Source organism: Chelonoidis abingdonii, chromosome 11 (genome assembly GCF_003597395.2).
Source record: "Chelonoidis abingdonii isolate Lonesome George chromosome 11, CheloAbing_2.0, whole genome shotgun sequence".
Taxonomy (NCBI): domain Eukaryota; kingdom Metazoa; phylum Chordata; order Testudines; family Testudinidae; genus Chelonoidis; species Chelonoidis abingdonii.
This window is the reverse complement of record NC_133779.1, coordinates 41,263,952-41,288,276: the sequence shown is the minus strand read 5'-3', so window position 1 is coordinate 41,288,276 and position 24,325 is coordinate 41,263,952. Positions and strand designations below refer to the sequence as shown.

General features: G+C 48.3%; 1 long non-coding RNA gene across 5 annotated transcripts in view; it reads right to left on the bottom strand.

Moving 5' to 3' along the window:
• LOC116834599 (uncharacterized) overlaps positions 1-24,325 on the bottom strand; it is a 106,875-nt gene that overhangs the window by 25,810 nt on the left and 56,740 nt on the right. The gene's annotated exons all lie outside the window — the stretch shown is intronic.

The window sequence follows — 24,325 nt, the reverse complement described above, 5'->3', positions numbered from 1 at the left end:
CTATCTGAAGTGGCTTCCAACTGCTATCTAGGTTTGACTAACTGTCTGTTGTCTCTGTACAGGACTGTCTCAGTGACCAGTCGCTTTCTGTCTTAGCTCCCATTGATACTTGTGGGTGTCGAATATGTATTTTCACTAGTGTGATATTTACAATTCTAGAGAAGCTCTCAGTTAAAACATTCTATTAAAAAGACATATACTCCCGACACCAGAAATGATGATTGGTACGTGAGTCAACTTAAATTTTGAGGGCTGATTGTGCTTTCATTGACGCTGATGTAAATGGGGAGTAACATCTTTGACATTTTAAGTGGGAGAAGAATCAGGTCTTTTAGCATCTCCTTAAAATGAGTGCAGCAGATGCTCAGTGTGCCATTGTCAGATTTGGTGCATGAAAGCTAGAATTCATTATCAGGTTACAGCCATCGAATAATCTCGATTATTATTTCCACTGAAGAGCATTTGTGCTTTATTTTACAAAAAAGAAAGCCTCAAATGTTTTCTTCACAAGAATAATGGAAGTGGTGCATGCCGATGCCAAGCAGAAACATCCAGACTCTTTAAGAAATAGAAGATCCATTTTTAACACACAAATGCTCCCAGTGCTGCAAAACCCTGTAAATGTACAACACTGCTCCAAACACAGGGGTTGTTAGAGATGAAGTGAAGTAACACTACAAATGCCACCTGTGAGGACCAGTGAGAGCCACCCCAGTGAGTTCAATACGGCTGCAGCACATGGTGGTTCGCATTCGCCACGTTCAGTGGTGCACATTTGATGGATCAGGCCCGCAGGGAAGTCATTTCTCCCCATGATTCCACTGCTAGCAGGACAGGCACCTTTGTTCAGTATGTAGTAACCAGGATGACCCTCCACATAACAGCACGTGTCACTCTAGCCGAATTTACCACATGCGAGTTCCAGCAGAGCAACCGACTTGGGACAGATCCCCAGCTCGTGTCCCTCATCACAGCTCCATTGACTTCAGCACAGATACAACGGTTTGTACCAGCTGAGGACCTGGTTTGAGACGGCACTGAAATGAAAAATCACAGCTCACCCTGATACTTCATGTTCACAATAGGGAGGAAGACACCAGTGGTCTGCTAGAGAAATCCACCAGGGCCTCAAAGATGCCTGCTCCCAAGCAGAACAGGCACAGTGGTAGTGAAAATACAGCCCCCAAAGCAACTCCTTACACATTCTGCTAACTACTATGGCATCATAATCCATAGAGGAAAGCAACACAGACATCCAGAAAAATATATTTCCAATGTGCATTCCCTGTCCTTTTTTTAAAATGACATGGGGTCTGATGCAAAGCCAAGGGAAAGATTCCCACCAACTTGAAGGGGATTTGGCTGGAAAATTTGGTTCCTTGTCAATGTTATTCAAGTGGAGAGAAAATCTTGCAATGGATAGTTCATTTACAATCCTAGCCTGTTTTCCTGTTTCCATCCCTCCCAGCTATTTCCTCACCTCTATTTACTGGATTTTGTTTAAAAGGAAGAATCGGTGGTAAATATTCAGCCTTCAGACTAAGGATTGGTCAGTTGAGTTAGATGATATTTGGTTCTGTTCCCTACACTTCAAGTGAATACTTGCACCTGCGAATTAGATATTCAGGTTTTGGGAACGTGGCATTGATGTTCACTTCCTGCCAAACTTCCTTTTTGTTTGTTTTTTGGCAAGCAAACACTGGTGCTGGTGGAAAGCAAACATGCCCAGATAGAATCCATTACAAAACTCAAAGAGATCTTAGTCCTGGTCCTTCTCTGACTTTGATTTGTTCTTATAAGGAGGCAAGTATGTAGAAAAATAGACATCAGCTGATCTACATCCCTGAACAGGATAATGGATTGAAAATGCAAGCAGGTATTTTTGCATCTATAGAACATTCCTTTGTGCTAAGATAGACATCAGAAGTGGACAGAGACATTTCTGTAACACTGGATATTGAAGTGCTACTCATGCAGTGCTACAAAGAAAAAAAGGTCCATTTGACCCACTTCATACCCTTGCTAAGGGCATCTCTGTCCTAGGGCCAGGATTTTAGGGAAGAGGCTACACCTTGGCTTCTGGAGGTGGAATTATTTCCCTGAAAGGGTCATAGCAGTTGCCTTTTCAGATTACTGCTTAGTTGCAAAACACAGTGGGGGTTGGCAGGCGGGCGGTAGGCAGGGAGTGGGTGCGGAACCTAGCTGTGACTTTTGCATAGGTGCAAAGCTCCCTCTTAGCTGACTTGCCTCTGTGGCTGCCATGCAGTGTGGCGGGATCTGCAGGCTAATGACACAGCACAAAGGCTAATCAAATAATCAACTGCTAGCTGGAGAGCTGACTGCCTCCTGGATTGCACAGGGCAACCTACCGGATCGGCAGCCAAGCAGGAGTGAAACAAGCAAGGGGGACTAATTAGCCCCTTTGCCGTATGTAGCAAGGCAAAGAGATTGTTTTAAAATCAGAGGTGCAGCTTGACCAAAGATGCTGCTACGAGGGATCATGTCGTTCCCTAAAGGAATCAGGACTTGGAACCAGTGAACCCAAACTAACCGGGTGTGACTCTTTGATGAAGACCACAGGAAAGGAGAACTTCGGTACATCCTCTCCTGTTACTGGTTCTTCCATCACCGCGGTACCCAGGCACTTCAGAAACAGAGCAAAAATGTGCCCTTACAGCAGCACCAAGCACAAAGGGGTCCTGGTTCCAGACTAGGGGTCTTAGGCCTCATAGTAACACAAATAAATAACAACAACAACAACTAAGATGCTAACCTTGATGGGTCTGAATGTCGGTGGGAATGTTTCAGTACTCCAAACATGTCGGGAAAGTTATTTGAAAAGAGAGAAACAAATCTGTTACCATCCTCTTCAAGCGCGCGCACTGTGAAACATACAGAATAGCTTCCTGCGTACATGTTTGCTTGGCACTAGGCTGCATTTGCACAACAAACTGTAAACCCCCATGGCAAGAGGCAGTGAACACTAGTGACATAACTAGCGAACACTAATGCTTCTCTCCAAAACACATGGCCAGTGAGCACACCTTTTTCTCCCTTATTTCACCAGTGCAGTGTTCTCATATAGATGCACACGCATATTTGGACGTTACTGTGGAGACATGTGCTGAAGACAGTGCTCTATTAGCATTCCCATTCCCGCAGGGCTCATTCAGAGAAATGCCGCGTGACATTAGCCCCCGAGCATCGGAGTCCGCAGATGAATTTGAACTGTCAGCTCCATTCCCACCCCCCATAACAGGAGACAGGCACAACAACCCTTGCTGCACTGAGAGGGAGTGGACACCTCCCCCCAAACACTCTTGAAGAGACCCAGGAAAATAATACAATCTCACAAGAAGTGGGGAAGATAGGCAAGATGGGGGGAGTGGGTGGGAATGACATGATCCTGGAGGGGGATATCTGAAGCTGGGTGTGTGTATCCAGAGTCACAGTACAAATCCCTCCTGTAAAAGCTTCAGTCCACAATCCATGCTGGGGCAAAGGCAGGGCATTGTTAACTCGGATTGTGGGGTGACATTTCATTGAGATGGCTCTTATTCTCTAGGGTTTTGAAGGGGGAGGTCTTACTCCTCCCCCATCTTCCGGTTATCTCACACCGAGTGTGCACGAGTTATTGATGGAGTTCCTAGAGAGGAGGGAACCACCTAAAAGAAGCCAAAGCTGCCAGGAAATAACATGGCGAAATAATACTTAGCAAACACTAATGCCAAGCACAGTAATCATGCTTGGGGGCACGGGGTGGGGAGGGCATACGGTAAGGCTATGAAGTTATCAGTGAATGCTTAAAGCTGGGGAACAGAGAGTTTGTGGGCAGCCAAGCCAGCCTCTGCCACCCAGTGATCATTTGCTGTTTGCAGAACACCCAGAAGCTGGGACGTTCTTTGGGGTCAGTAAAAGCACTGGGACCCTGCAGACCAGCCATGCTCCCTCCTTGGGGGCCTGCTTGCTCTCTTTAAGAAGGGAACTTCATGGAGGAAACACCTTGCATCTAGCACATCCCTCTGGGGAACAAACTCCCGTTGTGTGTGGGGGGAGGTGGGGTGGAGATTGAGGGTTGTTGTAACAAGCATCATTCCCTACTTGCTGAGCTAGGCACATGCTGGGTTTCATAATTATCCAGCTCGTCTGCCAGCCCTTCCCTTCCCCCAGCATAAATGCACATTTGATTATGATTATAGGGGCTAATTTTGTCTGGTGCATCTTAAGCATATGGGCCTCCACCTGCTCAGAATATGCAAACGCTGGCTGATTGCTTCCCCCTCCTTCTCCGGCCTGTCTGAGGCAGGTCTGTGCCCTATGGATGGGCGGGGGGAACCTGGCTGCTATTCCACCAACAAAGAAATTCTGAGCACAGGGTGGGCACAAAAAGGGACCAGTAATTGTCACCCGCATCTATAAGTGCACAAATGCCCCCAGCGTGCCAGTGAGTTTGGGCCCTGAGCTGCAGGCAGCCCCCACCCCCTTGAACCCAAACTCCACTTGACACAGATGCATGAAAGGGACTGTCCCGGGCCAGCTGGGAAGCATAATGCATGTGTGATATTTTATATCTATCTGTGTATATACACCCACCCCCTGCAGTACCTTATATACACTGGACACAGCACATCTACCCATTCTAACACACACACGCACACGCACACAAAGCCATGGGAGAGTACAGCACATGGAGATATTGATAGACGCCTGCAGTACATCTATCTGCACACCGTACACAGAAACCGTTACAACAACAGACCCACACAGCATTGTACATTATATGTATCTCACACTCTTGCTACAGCTGGGCTTCTCTATATCTTTCTGCCCTGCAAAATTCCACTTGTCTGCTGTCTATTTTTTGGGAAAGCATGAATCTAGTTTTGTTAGTAAATGAATGACACTTGTCAAAATAAACGGGGGAAGGGCTGGGAGACACGGAGCGGCACAACATCTGTCATTGGTCATTTTTTTCTTCTTCATATTGTGGTGCCCATTTGAGGGTGTGCCAGGGGTGGCCTGGCTGGGGCAGTGAGGTTCAGTTGGGGCCCCCACCCCCGGGAACAGCATTAACAATTATTTGTATATTTATGGCAGTGCCCATATCATAGTGGGCTCCTTCCAAACACTCACGGAGGGCAGGCCCTGCTCCCAGGAGCTAACCATCTAAGTGCAAGCAGACAACGTTTAGTCATCAGTTTTAAGGCCAGAAGGACGGTGATCATCTCATCTGGTCACAGGCCAGAGAGCCCACCTACGGACCCCCGGGGACTGGGGAAAGGAAAGACGCCACCTCTGGATGCCTTGCACCTCTAACTTGGTCCATCCCTGCATGAGGCGAATCCTCACCTGTTCTTGCTTGGGCTACACCACTGGGATCAATGAGAGACATGGCACAGATGACCTGGGGTGCTAGGCTGGGCTCCTCTGTTTAGTGGCCCACAGTGACGGGAGGGGGCAGCAGCCACAACCCCCGTCACATTTATGTTAAAGTTGAAATTGCTTTTTACAGTTTTTTGTCCCTCATCTTCCACCATCAGGAGGAGAAGAAAATTATGAATGGGGTTGGCGGGAGGTGGGGGGCAAGATGGATCAGGGAGGAGAGAGACGCAAACAGGCGGACGACAGAGACAAAGGAGAGTGTTTCTTCCTGCGGGAGACATGGGGAATTCACATGGCGTATAAAGTCGGGAGGGGAAAGCGTGGTGAAAGCCATGACAAAAAATAATCTCACTGTTGGTTTATTACGTCTCCCTCCTTCTTTGCTGGATTTACAGCCCTGTAATTCCCGCGCCTGTGCACACATGGGTGTTGCTGCGCTGCCTCACAGGGGTGCTGGGTGGATTAATGAGCTCATCTATTCCTGCAGTGGGAACATAAGAACCAGTGGGTCCATCCAGCCCAGCATACTGTCTCCACTGCTGCCCAATACTAAAGGGTTCAGGAGAAGGCGCAAGAGACCTTGCAATAAACTGTTGTGGAATAACCTGCCCCCATTCTTGGTCCCTTAATCCTGCATTTCCAACCACCTGATCCTTTTCTTTTTAATAAAGTCCAGGACAGTTCTGGCCAGGCAGGATCGGGGTCCGGTGCTTTTAGAACCAGTGCTGAAAGGCCTGGTGTCAGCTCCAAGCATTGTTATTGTGTCTCTCTACGCTGCATAGTGATATATACGCTCATGTTCGCAAAGTACATACTCTCCCTAGACTGTATCTACATGTGTGTGCCAGGGAAATTGCATGTGAAATTACAGACGGAGACTATGAGAAACACTTAATTAGCATCATTCACAGACAAGATAATAACGGTGCTCGAGAATGATCTGCTAGTATTTCATATCACAGAAGCATTTGTTGGTTGGAGCTCTGTGTCTGAGACTAAACTCCCACGCTTCGGCTCCTTTGAACCGGAGCCCACAAGACTCTCCTGCGTACCCCACCCAGTCCCAAGACATCAGCAGTGGTCAATCTCTCAAACTGCTACCCATTCCATTTCATTTCACGTAAGTTCTTAGACCGTGCTCATCACCCTAGTGCCTGAGCACCTGTCAGTCGTCCATTAACCAACAGGACACATCTGACACTGTTCTTTGTCTTGGTGCTCTCTGTCCATCACCAGAGTCTGGATGCCTTGCACAAAGCAATAGTGAAGTCACTAGTGAACTCCACAGTCTCTGGCTCTTCTTTTTGGGGTGAAAATACTACGTGTGGGGGATTTGGAGTTCTCTACATTTTATTCATTGACATTTTTAGGTTGATTTGTTTCATGTTAGGGGTTTTTTTTGGTTGGTCAGGGGTCTGGAGGGGTCTGTGTGTCAGGTGGCACGAAAGGTGTCATTCTTTTGGCAGCATTTCCAGAAGAAATTGGACCAACCAAAAGCACATCTGTGTAGCTGGCCAAGCATCATGCTGGGAGAGACAGAACAACCCCGCTGTCTGGGTGCAGGAGGGATAGATATCCCACCTGTGTTGGGAAGGCTGAAAGGGCAGGGGAAGGCTGGCTGCATGGTTAAGAGACTGTCCTGTTCTGAGACTCAGGGGATCTGCTTTAATCTGCAGCTCTGTCACTGGCACCTTTGTGTGCCCCTGGGCCAAATCTCACCCCTGATCTGGGTACCCACCTGGGAGCTGAGCTGAGCTTTTCGTAAGTTGGTCCCTTGATCTCGCTGTGACTAAGTTTGCCAAGTCGTAAAACAGGGCGATTAATACTTCTTCCTTCCCACCCTTAGGCTCCTCTATTTAGACAGCGTGGCCTTTGGGCCAGGGACCATCTCTTGCTCTGAGTCTATGCAGTGCCTGGCTTGGCAGGGCCTTGATTTTGCTTGGGGTTTCTAGGGGCAATCAAAATACACCCAGTACTAATGCATCTGTAATTAACAGCAACGCTCTGCATTTCTGCATCCCAGGACCCCAAAGTGCTCTGCAAACATTTAATTGAGCCTCCAAATTCCCAGTTGTTTAATATCCAGGCACTTAAATGGGCACAAAGGGGTTCCACATGCCAAGGCAGAGAAATGAACCTGCCAGTAAGGGATACTGGGGAATAGATCACCTAGCTAGCTCTTATACAGCATGTTTCAAGTGCAGCTTTCCAGGCTCTTTCCAAAGAAGGTCAGTATCAGTATCCTCATTTTATAAATGGGGAAACTGAGGCATGGGGAGGTGGAATGACTTGCCCAAGGTCAACCAAGGAGTCAGTAGCAGAGCCAGGAACAGAATCCAGTTTAGTCCAGTCCAGCACCCTATCTGCTGGGCCCCAAGGTAAACCTTAAAGCTTCCATTCAATGCCTTGTGTACTTTCCCTTGCTAGACGTGGGCTTGGTGCACATAAAGCAAAGAGGAGCAGAGACAATCTAACTCCTCTCAGATGGAAGGCTGCTGCTACAGCATCAAACACGTGAATGTAGGAGAAAGAACTAGAGCAGGTCAGTAAAACTTGGACAGGTCCATGTTTCACCAGAGACGCTGTTCCACTGCAGTCCAAACGCTTCGTGAAATCGCGTGGCGTTAGCTGAACTGATATTTTGGGGGAAAGAATGGTTCTGACACTTGAAATGTGCCGCTCCAACATGATGGGAATGAAGCATTGCAAGGTTCCAGTTTGAAACGACTTTGCAGTAGATGCTCTAACCGAATATAAAACCAACAGGGTGAAACCGAAATGAAATATTTTGATTGACCCCAGACTCTGTTTTTCCGGGTTTTCTCTGGTGGAGAATTTCCCAACGTTCAGGTTTCACTCCTAACCAGAACAAAGACAAACACTGGAATCGCACAGTACTTTGTAAAACAGAATTGGCGTCTTCCGACTCCAAGCCAAGCCAAGGGAAGCTAATGCGCAGAACCCCGCACCATCTAGGACCAAGTCCCGCTCAGGTCCATGCACAGCACTACAGGCTCCTGCTAATACCTGCCCCCTCCCTAGCTACAGTGTTTATCTCCCCATCTCTCTCTCTAGCATCTCTCTTCCCCTCTCTCTTTGTCGATCAACCTCTAGATTATCTTCACTCTCGCTTGCTCTGTCTCTTTTTATCTCCCCTGCCTGTGTTCTCTATTATCTTTCCCAGAGATATCGCTCTCACTTCTTGCCTTCTCTAGAACTTCCCTCCCTCCTGCTTTGTGTATCTATCAGCTACAGTATTTGAGCTCTCTGGTTTCCTTTTCCCAGAGCTCTCTCTCTAATTCATTTCCTCTCTTCCTTCACCTGACTGGGGACGGGGCTTGGAGGGAAGCTTCTCTGGCTTGCACTTCTACAGAGCAGATACCACGCCAGGAACAGAAAATCTGTTCCCTGTATAAGCATACAAGGCCAGATTTTCCAGGGAAGCCAGAGTCAGATTTTCAGATGCTCAGCTCCTACCAGGCTGATGATGATGGGCCTGATTTTCAAAAGAGATTCATAGGGTTAAAGGCCAGATGGCCCCATGATGATCCTATAGCACTTCACCCTGCAATCCCTGCATCAGGCACAGATCTTGTGGCTGACGCCAGAGCTTGCCTTTTAGAAAGCAATGCCCAGTCTTGCTCAGCATCCCAGGTGCCAACTTCTTTGGAAAACCTAGTCTGTGCTGCCTGTAAAGTCCTACTGCTTTCAGGCCCTCCTGTGGCTCTTCTGGCTCACACAGAGCTGGGGCTTTGGTATGAAACCCAGCCAGCCTCTTCATTATGCCCGCAAGAGTCCCTCCAGGTCATCACCATTAACTTCAGGACAGAACATTTCAGGGCCACTTCTCCATCACTCTGTACATGCTGCAGTCGTTCACATCAGCACCACGTGAGCGCACACCAGGAATCAGGGCTGTTTGTTTTAACTAGAACCCACAATAATATTTACATTTTTTAAAGATGTAATTTTCTCAAAACATTCAAGTTTGGGGGGAAAAACAACCCCGATTTGCCCCAAATCACCATCACCCCGAAGGCAAGAGCTTCTCTAAATGCCAGTGAGCCTGGACTTTATTCTGCACTTTATTCTGTTCATTTGGATTTACTCCTGCAAGTGGTGGCTTGTCCTGAAATTCAATGTGCCCCCTCCTTCCAGGAACCACAAAACAAAGCCCCCATCCCCTGCATGGACCTGCAGTAATCTCTGCTGCCCAGTGAAAGTGACCCCATGCAGGGGCCAGCGCAGACCCATAGGGTGATGTATAGGCCTCTGCAGGATGCAAATTCCACCCCCACCCCTCCACTGGGCCCTTCTGCAGTCACAGAATAGCTCCACCCACTCCCCTCGTGGAACTCAGCACCTGGCAAAGCACATCACCAAATTGAACAATTTGCATAAAATGTCACACATGGAGCAGAAGAAAACTCAGCAGGTAAGTGCATGCTGTAACCCAGAGGATTCTCGGGGCCCATCACAGGTTATTGGCTGGATCCCTCGACTCAGTGCAAACACATGCTGCTAATGCTGCTCTGAAGGCCTGGGGGAAGGTGGGCAGAGGTTGGGGAGGGGATGCAGAGCGAGGCAGGGCTCAAAGGGATCTCCCCATCCGATCTCCCCTTCTCTCTCTCAATCACCACATTGTATTTTCCCCCCTTTCCCAGCAGCAGGAGCTGAGCTCCAGCCCTTCCCTGGAATTAAAGGAAAAAGAAAAACATTTCTTGCTTATTTCACTTGAATGGGAAAATACAATGTGGTGATTGAGAGAGAGAAGGGGAGATCGGATGGGGAGAGTGGCTCAGGCCAGGGACAGATTAGCCAAGCTCTGCAGGGCTGAGTTCATTCCAGCTGGGATCTGCTCCCCGACTTGGCTCTGTGCTGATGCCACGCAGCATCCCGCCCCCAAGTCCTGATTCCTAGGCTCCCTTCTGCCCTGCAGCATTATGGAGTTCCCTCATCTCCGCTGCCACTTGCATCTCCAACCTGCCCTGCATCATCACAGGAACCCTGTTCTCCACCATCTCCACGGCTTTACTTCTGGGGTTCCTCTACTCAGCCCTACCCAGTAAGAGCCAACCTGTTCTTTGGTGGCCCCCCCTTCCCTGCTTAACTCTTGGAGCCCAGGTCTGAGGTGCCATTTGGGACTATCACCCAATTCGTTAATCTCCTAATGAAGTGGGCAAACTAAGGAGCCGCTGGATCTCACTGGCTTGTCGCCACGGAGAAGTTTTCCCTTCCTCGTTCCCTGATGGGTTTTGGCTTTGTGGGGTGGGGGATGGAATTCCAAGGCCCTTTCTAAAATCCCAATTTCCAGGAGGTTTCCATTGGTATCCACCAGGCCCCTACCTGATGACTGACATCCCTGCATGTCTGCACAGGGTCCCCCCCAGCTCAGGTGAGCAGGGATTCCAACTGGTCCCTGGCCTCTCCCAGCACACACTGGCAAACCAGGCCTCGCAGACGGCAGGGTGTTGTCTATTTAAGTGGGTGTTGGAGGCAGCTCAGGCGGTCTTATCTGGAGCCCAGCTATGTAGGTCACATCCATCGCTCCGAGGGAATGTCGGGGGCTTTCGTCCCTGGAGATTAGTCAGAAGATAACCCCCTCCCTTAGGTGCAGATGCCAGTTTGTATTAAATTGCTGGATGCCTTTTACAGAGGCTGCCACGTGCGTCCCTCTGCAGCAGTATGCACCGCGGAGCAGGGGCTGCAGACATCCAGAGGCAGAAGGGGCATTCTGTGGAAGGATCAGCTGGTTGCATCCCAGTCTATTCCTCACTTGATTTTTAAGGATCCGTAATATGATGGGGAAGCCTTTAACGATCCTGGTTGCTAAACACCATGAAAAACACCCAGGTTTAATTCTGTCAATGTGGTGACGCAAACCAACCCCGTTGGCAGACTGTTTTACTGCAACATGAGAGTTCCTGGTGGAGCAGCCTCATGGGAATAAGAACAGTTCCTCCCTCCCCCTCCACATACACCAAGAGATTTCCATCAGAGCCTGTCTGTCTCAGTGGGTTTTTCTCCCTGGGGTTTTGGGCAAATGTAGAAACAAGCTGCCATCACCTCGATGTTGGCAGTTGTCACTGTGGTGTTACTGTGGCCTTCAGAGCCCCATTCCTACCATTATAGATCGTACTCCATCATTCGGTTACAAATAAGATCGATACTGCAGTCTTCTATCTAGCACAATAATTCTTTTGATACAAACTCGACTGATATTTATACTTACGCCTTTCCTTATATCCTTCTGGAAAAAACCTAGGTAATCTGTTTACGTTTTCCATTACATAACACCTGTGCGGCTCATAAACCTTGCTGTAATGGGCAAAATTCTACAATTTAATAATGTCAAATATAAATCAGTAGTCGTTTCTTCAGGTTTTGATAGTAATCTTTTCATTATTTTAACACCATTTGCAGCAGATTGTGAATAACCTGGATTAGGTGTGATGTGCCTGAAAACACGTGCTATGGTTAACTATGTATCTAATAGCGTGTTGTTAAATTACTAGCCGTGAATTATTATTAAGACTAGCAGATTACTTGAATATAAGACAACAGAGTCTGCTGCACACAAAGAACACTCAGAGCTGCAAAATGACACCAGGCTAACCTCAGAGCTCCAAAAGCATGGAGCTCTGTTACTTGAAGAAAAGGAGAATCCCCATCAGATGTTAGCACTATAGGGCCTATGACACACACATATCCAGATCTGATTCCATCCAGGCAGCGGGGTTCACTTGCACGTGCGCATGCGCACACACATATACATGGCTCATTCCATTATTTTCTTTAGTTCCAAAGGTGAACTATCCCCATTTCTCTTGAGTCTGATTTCAACTAGACTTCTGCATCCAAACCCCCCTGAAATTTGGGATCTTCACTTTGCAGATTGGGCCCATTGCACAGACAGGGGAAATGAAGCTGAAAGGGAGAGAGATGTACAATAATCTGGGATGGAACTGGGGACGCTCAATCTGGGCTGTAAACTCAACCTGTCATTGCTTAACCGAATTGCTACTAAGGAATAGTAGTAATGGACACAAACCCACCTTGCCAGGTCCTGGTGAAGTATCACAGCAGCAGATCACAATGGTGGAGATGAATAACTAGATGGCTCAAGTTGTCAGACCAGCTCCTGTTTTTAGTATCCCGCCAGGTCCCTTAACTGGCCTCCCTGCAGCCAGGGGGACTCACAGGACCAGCAGGTTCAAGGTCCCAAGTGGGAACACAGGATCCACTCTGAATACATCCCATTCAGCTGGCAGACCTCAGCCAACCCCCTGCCCTGACACCTAAACTACAACAACTCATCCCATCTCCCTCCGGGGAGCACAGTCCCACCAGTCTGTCTTTGGGCAGAGGCCTCAAGGTTTTTCCATAGCAAGAGAGATCTTACCGGAGAGCTCATCTGCAGAGACATCCCCTCCTGTTTGCAATGACATGGACCCCAGCTCCCCTGCCAGTGCCTGGAAATGAACCCCACCCCCAAGCACTAAGCCAGAGTGAGAAGGGACAAAGCGCCACGGCCATTGCAGTTTAAAGGCATAAGGCTGGTCTGTACTGGGCTGCGGCCAGCTTGTTAGTAATGTATTGCACTCCAGCTCTCTTTCCCTGGCATTCTTCCACCTTTCCGCTCCCTATAACAAACCATGGCAGATCTTTCCCTAACATATCCCCAGTGCCTGTTTCCATCTCTCTCCTTCTTTCCCCACATTGTGGCTACCTCCTCTATGGCACGGTATTGTAGGTTCCTGACAAATCTGAGCGCTTCTGAAAAACAGTAGGAGCATTTTCTCTCCGGTAGCACCTAGAGGCCGCACCCAAGGTCAGGGCTCCATTGTGCCAGGGCCTCTACAGACATAGTAAGAGACAATCCCTGCACCAAGGGTCTCATAGTCTAAATAGAAAAGATGAACAAATGGTGGAAGGGAAACTGAGGCACGGAGAAGGGAAGTGACCAGGGAAAGAGACAATGACAGAGCTAAGAATAGAACCCACATGTTCCAGGCTAGTGGCCTAGTCATCAGGCCACTCTCTGTTTTCCTCTTCCACATTATAGCCTGCCGGTTTTGAGATGGGCCATCTCCTCCCCTTTAAGGTCGATTCTGACCTATCCTTCCCAGGAAAAGCATCAGTGCTTGCCTTGTCAGTTTTGCTGCAGCACACAGGTTCCTAAACAGCAGCAGTGAAAACTGATGAGCTCCTGGCCAGGTTTCACTCCACTGCAGCTCAGCAAAGCTTTGAGCAGCCGTGGAGGTGCTGGAACAAACTTTCTGCAGATTCAGGAAAACCGCACTGCACTTCTTGCACTTGGTTCATGCTTAGAAGGTTTCTTCCCCAAGAATAATGGCTAAGAGCCTACATTTTGGGGGGTTTCTGCAGAAGTTGCTTGCACTCACCCAGGCAAGATTCTCCTTCACCGCAGATGAGCGCATGAGTGGATTTTTCAAGCCTTATCCCTCTCATTCACAATCACATAACATCCCCTGTGGCAGAGACAACAACTGCATACATGGCGCAGTAACGTTAGGAAAAGCATTTCGTGGACTCTTTGCTTCCTTTAATACAATCTGCCAGGCCGGAACAAGGAAAAGGATCTGTCACCATGTCGCTAGCCAGCAATCCGCAGAGCACCATTGACCCACAGAGTGTGCTGGGGAGCTGGGAACATCCCAGGGGATTTAGGGCACTGCAGACCTTTCCCAAACCTCAGTGGGGGTGGGGGCTGAAACTGTGGGGAAAGCTCCTGGGTCTTTGTAGGGCAGGTCAGAGCAGGGGCCCATTGTGCAGCCGGACAGATCCTGACACTGCAGGCAGGGCTTTGCCAGGGTATCAGGAGATGCAGGAGTGGGACAGCCCCTGTATGTTACAGGGCAGGGCTGAGATGGGGAGCAGAGCCCAGGCAGGATGGGGAGCAAGGGGCCCCCCATGACACTGCAGGGCAGAGCTGTGCTCTCAGACATTTTGCCCTGGGCATCTCCACCCTTCCAAGTCCATCTGGCGACCAGAGCTTTGCTTGGGCCTTCTGTCACCAGCCCTGCATCAGCTGGGCTCTGACAAACAAGCTCATCAGTGCAACCGCTCAGCGCTGGCACTGCTGAATGGATGCTTCCACGTTCATTGGTGAGAAATACATGACTCAACCTCCCTTCCTCCTCCGCGCAGCTGCGGCTAAGGGGGTGGGAGAGGAGGGTGAGCAAGACGGAGCCTCACCCCAGCGCTTCCCAAAATAACACCTGAACCCAGGCTACCTGCGACACTCAGTCCCTTCGTTAACATCGGACAATGCTCCCCATGCCAGTCGCTTTAAGATGGGGCTGAAGGTGGGAGGGGTTCACAGGATCTCCCAGTGCTTCCCACAGCTGCAGAGGATCCACAATGAGAGGATGTTGCAAACTGCTGGGGGTGAATCCACATGGGGCAGATTCACCCTCGTGCACAGGTACCCATCGAGGGCATCAGCGGTACCTTGGCTTTGCACTTGCCACCAGTCACACCCCAACAGAAAAAAGCAATGCCACCAAGATCGTTGAACTAAGTGATTTGCTCAGCGGCATCCCCAGGCGAGCCTCAATCCTCAGCAATAAGGCCAGTCCCACAGGCAGAAAGCTGTCATTTCACCACAGTGAAGCTCTTTACCTCCCTAGTTAATTATAAATGTCAGTTGGTCTTCCCCCACTTCCCTCCACACTGAGATGTTAAAAGTTGCTGCACTGACAGCCCTGGGAGCTGGCACCGTCTCTCTCTGGGCGAAATCCTCCAGCCCTGTACAGAGGAGACAGCACAAGGCCCATGCACGACTTAACCCTGGATTGAGGCCTTAGACTCATTGAGGATAACACAACTTTATCCTCAGACCAGGCAGTGGCAGGGCAACTCCTCCTCCATCACCTGCTGTTCACCAGTGTGTCTCAGCCCCAACCCAGAGCAAGGGGAGCTGAGCCTCCCTGCTGAGTCTGGCCTAGTGCGATTCACCAACAGGACTCCATACGGGGAAAATTGGGTCAGGTTCTCTGGTCTAATGTGCAGTAGGCCAGTGACTTGATGATCTGATGGCCTCTTCTGACTTTTAAAAAACCAGACTACTCTCTGTGATCTGCATAGAGAGAGTCAAAACATTTGATGTCTAAATGGTTGGGTTTTTTTAAAATGGAAAATGGCTTGTTGAGAAAAACGGGAATTTTCTCAAAAATAAATACACAAAAAGCCTGTTTTGTTAAAAAAAAATCAAGCCCTTTGTTCAACAACTGAAGGTTATTTGGGTTTTCAGCAACTGAACCCCCAAGTTATCAATTTTAGGGTTTTCAGTGAAAATCTGAAAAATGCCAAAACCCAATTTTTCCCAGCAAAATGAAAAAGAAAACTTTAGATGAAAACAAAATTTTCATGTGGAAAAAAGATTCCCTGCAGGCTGCAGATTTGTAAAGGTGTATTAAAGTGTCCGGCCACGTGCTCTTTCTGGTACATACCCAAAACATACAGCAACCAGGCAGACTACAGGGTCAGAGCAGCTGAATCAATCAGATATAAGCAGTTAGAAAATTTAGGGAAAGGAAAAAAACAGAATTCCTGGTTAAAATCTTTCCCTGGGGGGGACGGAGGGAGGAAAGTGCAATCAAACACCATTTTTTTCTTTTTAAATTATAAACTATCCAAGAGAAATTCAAAAGAAACTCAACCTTGTTGTATGCATCAGACAAGACAGTAATAGTAGGTAACAGTAAGAGTCTATATTCCACTAAGCTACACTGGGGGATTCCAATATTAGATGTGGTCTTCTAACGAATACAAAATAAAGCTTTGCATTTCTATAGGTCGCTCCTTCCATCTGTGGATCTCAAAGCACCTTCCAAATATTCACTCTTTAACTCTCAGACCCCTGGGAGGCAAGTGTCTTTCTCACCATGATATAATGTAGAATTTGAGGCACAGAGTCATGGTGTTACTTGTTCAAGGAAACACATCAAAATCAATGGGAAAGCCAGAAATAGAACCCGGGGTGAAATTCTGGCCCATTGAAGTCAATGGGAAAATTCCACCTGCCTCAGTAGGGCCAGGATTTCGCCCCAGGAATCCCAATTCCTAATCTCCTGCTCCAGCTGCTAAACCCCTCTGCTCACTCAGAGCTGCAGATATAATTGGAGAGTCCTGATTGCCAGTCTGCTGCTCTAACCACTAGACAATTTTTCTTGCCACGTCAGCAGCACTGAAACAAACAGTTGCAGGTAAACACAATTTGTGTGCAAAAGGGAAAGAAAATGGAGATGTCAGTGATGCAAAGACTTAGGAGACATGTTTAAAATATCACCTGAGTTTGTTTTAAATGTGGGGAAATCGTTTAGAAACCCCTTTTCCCACTTGACTGGTATCATACTGAACATCCCAGTCAATGTTATTTAAATCAGAGCCATTACAGCACATAATTTATATCACTATGTATATAAATATAGCTCTCCACGTACATTGGGCTAATACAAATACATTAACCAGGTTCAATGCAGAAAGATACTGAAGATAGAAAAGTCTTTGTATTATTCGAAATGGAGGCTGAGGGTCAGATTCTCGGTTGGTGTAAATTGACATAGTTCCACTGAAGTCAATAGATCTTTGCAGAATTACACCAGCTGAATATCTGGCCCTGCCCTTTTGAAGATGGGATTTGTGATACAAATGTATCGCTTTAAAAAAAGGGCTTTTAAAATGAATCCACTGGAAATTCCCCGCCCGGCGTGGTTGTTGCGTATTGTGTAGCTACGTTTCAGGGGAAGGGGAGATGCAGACTTGGTAAGGAAGGCTAGAGATGAAGGGGCATTTGCCAACGAGAACTGAACAGGGGTCCCCAGGACAAAACAGAGCCTCGTGAAGTCAAGGGGAAGGGAAAGCGGTGGCATTTCCTACATGAAACATTTAATTAGGATGCAAGAAGGGTACGTTGGGCGCGAAGGCGGGTGGGGGACAGTGGGGGAGGAGAGCACGAAAAGAAAGGAACAAAACTACTAGTACTGGAGGGCTTGAGGGCTTAATTACCATATTCAAATCTAATTAATTCCATTTTGCATAAAAAGGCCAAGCTGGGCGTGGGACCAGCTTTGCAGATGGCGTCTCGTGCTCAGCACCATTTTGGGATGGGCAGCCATTTTAGAGCCAGGCACGGAGGCACAAGATGGCTTCGCCCATCACATTCAGCCAAAGAGCATCTGCTCTGGGTGCCCTACTTTTGTCGGGCAGTGAGAAGCATGCTCAGCTGGCTGCCCCCTCCCACCCCAGGTCTCTGCAGGATAATAGAGAAAAGGAGCCAGCCCCTATTTACCATGTTGGCAAGGGAGGAGAGGGGCGGGGGGGGGTGTTTAAAAGGGACACAAATGACGCAGGCGGCAAAGCGGGAAGAGAAGGATTGGGGGGGAAGGAACAAAGCTAACGGGGCTACGCATTTAATTAGTTGCCACTGGAGCTCCTGACGCCATCTCCTGAACCCAGCCCTGTCCTCCGGGCAGCTGGAGAGCCAAGACGAGGGGCACTGCCCCCCTCCCGCAATTCTGATGCGGTTGGCTTCCATGGATTCAGATGGTAAGATGTCCGGGGGAGTCAGGGGTTCGTTTAGTGTCGACACGAGGATTAATCTCGCTAAAGCTAGTTACTGTAAACCAGAGGGGCAGGCGGACATAGCTGCTCTCAGGACTCCAGAGTGATCACCGCTGCCATAGGACAGGTCCTAATGAGAGTGGCCTGAGTGGCACCTCTTGGACTGGTCGGTTACCCACACGGGCACTGTCTGGGCCTGTGAGTACCTGGGCACTGGGTGTGGTAGCATGGCACCTCAGCAAGATGCCACCTCTCAGTCTCAAGAGAGCGTCGCTCCTTTCCCAAATAACTGATGCTCTTGAGAGGACTCCTCCCTAAGGGCCAGCCTCCAGGAGCAGCGGGTGACCAGCGGTGTCCTGGAGCTGGAAACACGGACACTCCCTCTCGACAGGCCGCATCCTGCTTCCACTGATGCTGAGTAGAGTTCTGTTGTTCATTTCCCTGGGAGCAGCTCTGGGCTCCAGAATTAGTGGGGGGTGGAGGGAGTTATTTCATCTTTTTGTAAGAGCTGGGGGAGTGCATCATGACTCACTGGAAGCTCACTCGGAGATCTCGAGCCAGCCTCCAGCCAACGCCTCTCCACCGACTGCCGCTGACTTCAGGGGAGTGACACTGACTTATGCCAGCTGGGGGGTCAGCTCTGTGTGTTCAGAATTTCCTCTCTGATATTACTGGCTTAGGGAAAATTCAAGGCAAGCTGAGCAATACTGTCTGCAGCCTCTGATGCAAGCGAAGTTTTGCCTGATATCCCAGAAACTAATCTTCAGCTGAACCAAATGGCAACCGTTAACTGCAAAATCAGTACTGGGAAACAACCAAACATCCTGGCTTTAAGTGAAAACTTGCATAATCTCTCAGGTTTCCCAGATGATCAGACCAGTGCCATGAAATGTGAAAAATGTCCTACTTTTTGGTGAATATTTTGTGTAACATTAGGGTCACCTTCCACCAGGGCCCAGGCACTTCCAGCCAGTAGGATCCAGTCGCTCATGATGGTCTAGTTCATTTGTCCTCCACTTCAGAACAGGTATTAACTGCACAAAGTGGCTTGAGTTTTACCGGGGTCGAACTGGATTATCACAATGGTCCCTCTTCCAGCTTTAAAATCTGCAGCTTTAAAAGTGCAGATACCATCCCAGACAACAGCCTCTTTTTGTACCCACTAGGCACTGAACTCATCCCTACCCCACAAATGCTTGTGGGTGCAGATACATGTGCATGAAAGGTCTCCTGGAACAGACTCTGTTCTTGTCAAAGAGATGGTCAAGGCAGGTTCAAAGGAAGAATTCATTTCCTTCTCCCATGAAGGCTTAGGGTAGGATGTTCCAAAAAGCACAGCTTGCTGGGCATCAGGATGACCTATTCTGACAACCTAGACCCTAGGACCTCATCTAAAGTCTACTGAAGTCAATGGAAAGACTCCTATTGACCTCACTAGCTTTAGCTTCAACTCTTAATATCCACCACTTAATATCTTAATGGCGGAGGAAGCTCTCTTCTCTGGCTGGAATGATGACTAGGAAGGACCTTTCCACTAAACAGGGCAGAAGCCTTTTGTCTAGGAGGAGATTTCCTCCCTCCCCAATCACTCTCATTTTGAGGGCAGGGGCTCGGTACCTCCTCCATCCCTTCCACACACACCCCCAATGGGCATCCCATTCACAGCTCTGCGCTGGCAGGGCTCAGCTGAGATCTTCAAACAGAATCCCTCGGGAATCTGTCTCTGGGAGCTCAGACAAGAACTGAGAACACTTTGCCATCTTTTGGAAGCAGACGCTGCGACACTGGGTAATCTGAAAAGGAAAGGAAAGCTGGGACAGAGCAGGCAGTAATTTCAAAGAGAATCGTTAACGCAGGGCCTATGGTCAGGCTTGTTAGCCTTTCTTACCTAGAAAAGGAAGAGGTCTTTTGTTCCCGAAAGTGGCTGCCAGTGCTCCAGAAGGGAGAGGCAAGCTAGCAGCCTCCCGCCCCCGCCGCCTCCCAAAGAAACGTCACAGGAGACGATTCAACAAGACAAAATGGCCACCCCATTAGAAAACTCTCAGCTCAGAGCCTGCAGCTCCTGCGAGGCTGGCAGCAATCAGGAGCCAAGCGAAAGGCTAATAAACAAAGATGTTAAAGACTAGGACGGGTGCCAGTCCTTCGCCCTTGTCAAGACCCTGGTCAGCCAAGAACACCAAACCACTTCACGGTCAGTTGAACAAGCCACGCAGGTAGGACAGCATTAGCCTCAATCCACAGCTGGTTTGGCCGAGGCACAGGGCAGTGAAATCATTCATCCACACTGACCAAACACCTTCAGAGTAGAAATCAGGTCACGCAGCAGCCATGTTTAAAGATGGCGGCTAAAAATAGAGAGTGGGCCTCAGGGATGCACTCCTCTGCCTCATAAGATTCAGATTTCCACTCTAGAGGCCTGATTTTCAGAGAAGACAAGCACCTACAGATATCACAGCCTTCAGCTGGAGCTGTGGGTGCTCAGCTGCTTCAGAAAATCAGGTCCCAGGTCAATGAGGCTTGAAAACAGCCATTGCTAGCTGATGGCAGCTGAGACACCTCCATAACACAAGTTGATGATTCTACGCCCAGGTCAAAATGGACAAATAGGTTAGGGGTTTGTTATAGAAGTGGATGGGTGAGATTCTGTGGCCTGCATTGTGCAGGAGGTCAACTAGATGATCATAATGGTCCCTTCTGACCTTAAAGTCTATGAGTCTATAAATATCCACCTCACACAAACCACCATTCTCTTAGCAGAAGCCTCAGCAGAGCGGCCAAGGATTGACTGGGCAACAGAGACCAAGGTGGGGCAGAGGTGAGCTCCAAGCTGAGGGGGAAGCACATTGGTGTGAGGTTAGGTACTGGGGAAGCTTGCCACATTGCCCATGCTGTGTGGAATGGGAGATGGCATGCTGTACATGGACCTTCAGCCTCTCTGGCTCTCCAGTCAGCACAGAGCTCACATGCAGATGCACAGCGGGAGAAGAAAAAAAATATCCCTGTTACCGTGTGGTTGATGAAGGGTGACATAACAGTGCCTGTGAATCCTGCAAACGGGGGTTCTGTGTTTAGAAACACACAAGGAAAGGTGAAACTTCTTTTTCTAATGCTTTGGACAGCTCCACTGTCATGTGAAAAGTCAGAGCTTTTAAGACTCCAGGGTGTGTAGTTTTTCTCTTGACTAACTCGCAGGGGATCTGTTCAAAGAACATGTTCCATTCCCCCCTCGCCAGTGTGAAGCAAACAGCTAGGAAATTAAATACATCAAGCCAAAACCCAAGACAACCTGGGGTGTGGGATGGAATCGGACGTCACTCAGCTGGTAAACCTGACTGCCCCCTCCATGGAAAACAAATGAAAGGAGGTTAGTGCAGGATAGGAAGGAGGGGTCTGTGCATTTGGATGGAGAGCACTGGCAGCCTCTGTGACAGTAAAGGATCGGGAGCTAAATGCCTCAAGGAAGAAATGTTCCTTTACATATATATATATATATATATATGTAGGGCTTTGTTTGTTTCTTGGGCAGCCAGGATGGATGGAAAGTGACTTCACAGCAGAGAAATGAGGACACTGAGAGCAAGGGGAAATGGACTCATTAGGGCAGGGGGAGTTTATGAGTTTGCCTCCTCTGGAAACTTCCTCTGTGGTTTGAGTTGTTTACATGGGGTTGAATTTTTCACAGAGCCAAATTTGCCAAGGCTCAGCACCCACAACTGTGGTTGGACATTCCAAAGAGCTCAGCTTTGCAAAAAGCGCTCAGAGACATTTGCAGCTAGATTTTTGGAAGAGTTCAGGACCACTGGCTGGTAACGTCCCACTAAGAAGTTTTTCCCTGGGAAAGGGGAATTAAGACTCAATGGAAATGTCTGTTTTTATTTAGTATCAGAGGGGTAGCCATGTTAGTCTGGATCTGTAAAAGCAGCAGAGAATCCTGTGGCACCTTATAGACTAACAGACGTTTTGGAGCGTGAGCTTTCGTGGGTGAATACCCACTTCGTCAGACGCAGACGCAGGTAGTGGAAAATTTCCAGGGGCAGGTATCATATATGCTAGCAAAGCAAGCTACGAGATATCTATAAGCTGCTTCTAGTAGTACTCCCATGCCCCATGGAAATTTCTAGCTTGCTTGCTAGCATATATATACCTGCCCCTGGAAATTTCCACTACCTGCGTCTGACGAAGTGGGTATTCACCCACGAAAGCTCACGCTCCAAAACGTCTGTTAGTCTATAAGGTGCCACAGGATTCTCTGCTGTTTTTATTTAAAATTTCTGTTTTCTCATTAAAAAACAAAAAAACTCAAAGCTGAAAATTTCCCAGTCACCAAAAATTGCCTTGTAGAGTTGGTTTGTTTTGTTATAAAAACCTGCAAAAAGAAAAAAATCAAGAAAATTTTTGACAAAAAAGAAAAAAGAAATTGTCATCAAAATTTGTCCATGGTAAAAACTAAATAAAATCATGTCCTGGCCAGAGTGAGAGCTCAACACCCAGCCTGTGAGAAAATATGTCCACTTAACCGCTCACGCTGAGCAATGTGTTATGTGGCAAGCGATCTCCCTGAGATTCGACGGGTATTTGAGAAGAGCAGCACTACTGGATGAGAGCATGGCTGGCATGGTCTGATCTCTAAACAGAGACTGAATGCATCTGAAAATTTTAGCCTTCATTTGTGCCCAACGGGAGGGCTAGGGGGTGCAGCAGGCATCCCTTAAGCCCAGGAGGATGGGGAGGACCACCCCCTTGTTATTATTTCAGGCTGGGATTTCTGAAGGATCCTAAGCAATAGAGGGACCCAACTTCCTTTGAAATTCAACAGGATCAGACACCTAATTCCCCTGGACTCCTTGGAAAGTCCCAGATTCAGATTAAAAGAGACCAAGGGTTCAAGCGATGCCTGAACCAATTCAGATGGAATGAGAACCAAACCCGAGACCTGGGCCTCAAACCCAGACTGGACCTTAATCCCTGGAGAAAACTGGCTGCATTGATTTTAAATCATTATTGTCCTTCCTTTCCCTCTTTAATTCCTGCTTCGGGGAGAGGCATTAAAATATCCAGAGGGGCCATTTCTTGTGGCATCTCTGGCCCTGATTCTGAGATTTCAAGCCCAGTTTTGCAGATTCTATACGGTTCAGATGGGTACCTTCCAAAAAGCACCTTCATACTTCCTTGCATGCTGCCCCTCCCACTTGGGATGGGCTCCTTGTACATAAAACCAGCTCATTACCAGAGCTGGTCAGGATTTTTTTGACACATTTTTTTTTCCATCAGAAAATGCCCATTTGTCAAAACCAAAACTTTTTGCAGAAACGTATCGGTTTTGATGCAAATTTTGTTGGGTCCAGGATGGAATTCCTCTCTCTTGCTCTCTGGCCCAAAGAATCTTTAACTATTTGTATAAAATGAAAACAGGAGAGACTGAGTCTATAGCCTGGGACAGTCATCTGGGATGTGGGAGTCGGGACTTGAACCTGAGTCTCCCATGTCCCCAATGAGATGACTGCTCTGACCACCAAGCGATTGGCTGGTGTGGAGTGGGAGATGCTCTGTCTCTGAAAGGGCTAGTTTTTGTTCCAATCAAAAAAAGAAGGAATCTCAAAATCTTGACGTTTTTCACAAATTGGAATTCTTGTTTCCAGCCAGCCCTACTCATCCTGCTCCTCCTTCGTCATGATGCCGAAAAAAACTTGTCAAGGGTCAGGCCGCAGACAAAGACGTCTACCTGTCACCCTGACCAACACACTCTCATTGTTTCCTTGTACTCCGCCGTCAGTCTGTCTCCGTCTGTTGTTGCTTGGTTCATATTTAGATTGCACGTTTTAGGGGGCAGGGATTGTCTTTTTGTTCAGGTATTCGTACAGCGCCTGGCACAACAGGATCCTGGTCCAGGACTAGGGCTTGTAGGCACCATGATAACACAAATGATGATGATGATGATGATAATGAGTTCTCCCAGGTGATGTTCACCCCAGACAGAAGGCCGGCACAAGGCCTAGATCCTTTAACTCCCATTGAAACTCATGGCTGGTACTCCCAGAATCCCGCTCCCCCATCCAGGTCCAGCTCCAGTCTCCACAGGCTAAATTCCTGCCCCTACTGCTAATTGGCTGTCATTCTGTGGCAGAGAGGGGCCTGAAAGCCAAGATCCCAGAGCCAAATGCCCCCGACGCAAGAGAAGTTGAGCCACTGGACAGAGTCCCCAGAGAGTCGCAGGTGTTTGACGGGGGTTCCTCACTTCTATCACTCATCCAAGGGTTTCCTCTGATTATCATCCATTGCTCTGCACTTCCATCCCCCTCCCAGGTCTTCTCCTGCTCTCCTCAGCCCTTCACCCCAGGAGACTGCTGATACAACC